Here is a 4694-nt window from a genome sequence, read left to right as displayed (position 1 = left end):
TTTTTTACTTTCTAAATCCCTTGTTCGAATGCTAAGAAACTTACGACATTAAAGAAAGTCTATGGGGGCTATCTGTAGGAAAAAATTTGAGCCGCTATCTTTTTACCTTGAAAGACATTGAATTTTGAATTTTTCGATTTGTGACTTTTTGCCCCAGTCTCTGAACAGGCAATAATGATAAATTCCTAAAAAACAGAAAATTTCCCTTTGTTTCAAAGATCAGAACTCAAATTTTCCAAAAACATAGAAAATTTTTCGTTTCCCCAAAGGGCAGAACTCAACACAGAAAATTTCCTTTTGCCCCAACAAGCGATACTGATGAATACCGAAACACAGAAAATTTCCCTTTGCCCTAAAGGGCAGAACTAGTAACTTCCCCAAACACAGAAAGTTTCCCTTTGCCCCAACAGGCGTTACTGATAAATTCCTAAACAGAAAAATATTCCACTGCCACTGTCCTAATAGTGAAACATTTTAACTTTTTTGATTTTTTTACCTACTAATTTTGTTTTTTTTTTTACTTACCATTTTAGATATTTTTACTTACCATTTTAGTTTTTTCTACTTACCAGTTTTGATTTTTTTTCTCACCATTTTTGATTTTTTTATTTACCAAATTTTATTTATTTACTTACCAGTTTTGATTATTTTACTTACCAATTTTTAATTTTTACTTACCAATTTTTATGTTTTACTTACCAATTTTGAATTTTTACACCGAGAAAAATGGAATTTATTTAAATTGAATATTTTGTATTTAATGTTAAAAATTCTGGGTAAATATTCGAATCAATTGACTTTTCTTTCAATACAAACGAAATAATTTTGATTTTGAAAGTAATCACAATAATTTCAAATATTTGTGCATTCATACGGAGAATAAATAATTTTTCTTTTAGCGTGAATGTTTAAATATTTGAAATAAATACCTCAGCTTTTGAATCAAAGATAATATATGTTAAAAATAACAATTATACATTGAAAATGAAAAACTACACATTTATATTAAATGTGCAACGTTGTGTTGTCAAAAATAAAATTTTACTTTTGATTTAAAAGTACTGTTTTATGAAATCAAATGCAACAAGCATTTATTTAATGGGTAAAATTTAATATTGACATTTTTGTTTACGTCTTAATATTATCTGTATTTATTTCAAATGAAAAAGACTTTTTAAACAATTGTTTCAAAATTTTATTTCAAATGATTTTTTTTTCTATCTAAACATTAAATGACCAGGTATTAAATTGAATTGTGAGAAACTTTTCTGTATAAAATATGCATTTCATTTAAATGTAAAAATGAAATAACTTTGAGTAAATATTTGATACGAATGGTTTTTGTCGTTAAATATAAATAACAGTGGTTTTTACATTTACTGCAGTCGTCATAATTTGAAAAATTATTCATTTAAATTAGGGTGAAAATTAAATTCCTTTCATCATAAATATCAATACGTTTTAAGTGAATAACTACTTATTCTAATCGAATACAATATGTAAAAATAATTACATTTTATTATTTAAACTTAAACTTTAGCCAAATGAAACAACATGTCATTTGCAACTAATTTCAGATTTTCGTAAAAACCCTATTTTTTGTTTTCTCAATAGCTTGGTCTCTATGGCATCAATCACGCTCAAATTTCAGTATGTTATAGCTGGGCCTTAGAGCTTCGACTAAAAAAAAAAAACGCAAAACTTCCCGGGCTAGAATCAAATTATTTTTCTTTAAATGGTTATAGCTCTGTTTCTAACTCTCATAATTTGATCAATGAGGGCGTTTTGGTAAACTTTCGTGAAATGCCGATCTCCTTTTAACATCATAAGTTCGTAAAACTACAGCTAGGGGTGCTATAATTGAAAAGAAAACTTTCCAATTTTCTAAGTTAATTAGCTCCGGCTCTATAGCACGGATCGGGCTGAAATTTTGGTAGAGGGAGCGGATTGAGCTAAAAATTCTTCATGAATCTCTCTTAAACATGCCTAAGAAACTTACTTATGTTATAAAGAATAAGGTAAATACCAATTATTAAAGCATTCTTATTGATTAGGTTTTTTAAATTTTCATTTTAAAAAAATTGAATGAATTTCGCTCTAAATCATCCAAAAATTTAATATTTGGCTGGCGTACACGCACGAACGCAAATGCACGAGGGTCAGTGTATTGTGTTCTTCAAATGGCGTGATTTGCATAAAATAAATAATATTACTTTCTATATGCATTGATTATAACAATTAATAATTTGAATGAAATTTATATTTATTTAGAATGAAAAACCAATCAAATCTAATACTATTTTTTGAATCAATAGCATAAGTATTTGAAAAAAAGGAAACTACATTCAGATCTATGACTGATTCCATCAGTACGGAAAACATTAAAACGAGTCAGTCTTGAAGAAGCCGCTGAGTTGAAAAGTTGTCACACAAATTATTTCCAATCTATTTGAAAATGAAAAAAAAACTAAAAAATGGTTACAGTGGATAAGTAAACTTATAAAGTTGCAAAAATCATCAAGTGATCGACAAAGAAATTTGATAAAGTGTTGGAAATCGTTAGATTGGGTAAGTAAAAAAATGTTTGCCAGAAAAGTATTAACCATATTCGGTAAATTAAATTAAATTTATTTCTTCTTTTAAGCTAAAATGGAATGTCAAACTTTTTATTATTTTATTTAAATTTAAAATTCGTCGTAAGAATTTTTTATTATTTAATATTTTACTAACGATTTGTAATTTTCGATATTGTTCAAGTTCAATCGATCATCCTGATTGCAAGTCATTGTTGATTGGAAACGTCCGTGAGCAGAAGCTGGAAAATTATCACCATATCTGTTTTATCGAACTACTTTTCTTCAAAAATTCCATCTAGGAGAGACCTAAATAGTATCAAGGTAAGAAAATTGATTTTTTTGTAATGCAATAAGAATTACATAATTTGTGAAAGTTAGCATTGATCTTTACAAAGAAATATTGGACCTCGCATAATTTTTTTATTATAAAAATGTTAATTATATCAACTTATTTATGTTGAATATGTATTTTCAATTATCGCTTTGGAAAATATCATACTGGAAAAGTTTTTAATTTCATTTTTATTTTTATTCTTTCTTTTATCAATCGTGGTAACCGTTGAACCGTTCACTGGGAAAAGGACAATCATTGTCTTTTCCATGGAATTGGAAAAGTGATTCGCAGATAGCAGCAGAACTCAGAGCAAACAGTAAAGGACGTAAATCTGCAAAACACAACTTAGAAAAGTGAGCGCTGTAATAAAAGTAGACGAGGAGCACTACCACTGATCAAGTAAGTTACATTGAATTATTAAAAATTATTAACCGCCATTGGTGAAAAATAAATACTGTAGCCCTACAATTATTACCTGGAATTATAATTATCACCAGAATAAAAAACGAAATTCTACTAAAGTTTTGAGAAAACAAGATTCTATAATCAAAATTAATTTTTTATGATTAACATAAAAGGACATCATATTATACGTATAAGTTTTTTCGAGACTTATTGTTGGGTTCTTTTAAAGATTATGGGATAGGACAATAATTATTTCCACCACTCTATTTTCAATAGTTATTTCCGCTATTTCAATAGATACCATATAGATTCAGATTTTTAATTCCATTTAATTTTATTTTCTGTCTTTCAGATTTCATTATGTCATCGTTTATCTTTATGGGGCAAAAGACAATCAGTCTTTTGAAGTATCTTATTTCTTCTGAAACTGGTAAACACTATTGGGAGAAAGCAGAAGAGCATACATCCAAAAGCTGAGAAGAAGACTTCACGAAACTACTAGAAAGTCGTGCAACACCCCATAGAAATTAATGTAATACAATTTTATTGTAAATACACATTATTTATGTCAAATAAATTTATTTTTGAAATCATAGCAAGAGTTTTTTAAATATACCCTGGTACTGTTATATCTACCCGAGGATATTATTTGAATTAATGTGGACGAATATCAAAGCAAACATATTTGCCATTGAATCTATGGTAAAGAACATTTAAATATACCAAGGAAATTTTTAATTTTACCCATTGTGTATTTAAATTAATGGTAACTCGTAGTTAAAACAAATATTTCTACTATTGAAACTATGGTAGTGTTACCCAGAAATTTTTGATTCTACCCATGAAAGTGTTTAAAATCCACTTTAGAAATAAAGTGCAAATGTATTTGATTTAAAAGACATGTTTTCTTTTCAAATACAGTGCCATTCAAAATAAATACAAATATATTTGTTGTGGCTATGATTACTGCCTTTCAGATCAAATGTAAAAATATTTGAAGTAAAAGTCGTCTGTATTCAAATCAAATAAAACATTAGAAACAAATGTATTCTACCATTGGGGCCAAAATACCCATAATTTCATTTGATTTTACCCAGAAAAACATTAATACTACCCATAAAATTTTTCTCGGTGTACTTACCAAATTTGCATTTTTTACTTACCATTTTTGATTTCTTTACTTATCATTTTACCAAAATACTTACCATTCTGCTGAAACCATAAAAAAATATTATCGCCATATGTTTTTCTCCGTTTTCCTTTCACCCCCTCCACCCATCCAAAACCATGTTTTTTCGTTTATTTATTTATTTTTCAAAACTGACAGAAGCTTCTTCAATTATTTTCGGATATGTTTTAGAGGTAGTCCAAATAAACAT

At 27.6% G+C, this 4694-nt stretch overlaps 1 long non-coding RNA gene across 2 annotated transcripts; it reads left to right on the top strand.

The window, feature by feature from the left end:
* The first annotated feature begins 1615 nt into the window (after positions 1-1615).
* On the top strand, positions 1616-3694 carry LOC129807783 (uncharacterized). Of its 2 annotated transcripts, XR_008752316.1 has the most exons (4): positions 1616-2568; positions 2758-2897; positions 3158-3309; positions 3668-3694. It is a non-coding gene; the product is annotated as an uncharacterized LOC129807783 (long non-coding RNA). The 2 variants fall into 2 exon arrangements; XR_008752315.1 differs by having other exon boundaries at positions 1616-2897.
* The last annotated feature ends 1000 nt before the right edge of the window (positions 3695-4694 follow it).

Source organism: Phlebotomus papatasi, chromosome 3, assembly GCF_024763615.1.
Source record: "Phlebotomus papatasi isolate M1 chromosome 3, Ppap_2.1, whole genome shotgun sequence".
Taxonomy (NCBI): domain Eukaryota; kingdom Metazoa; phylum Arthropoda; class Insecta; order Diptera; family Psychodidae; genus Phlebotomus; species Phlebotomus papatasi.
This window is presented reverse-complemented; position numbering and strand designations above follow the sequence as displayed.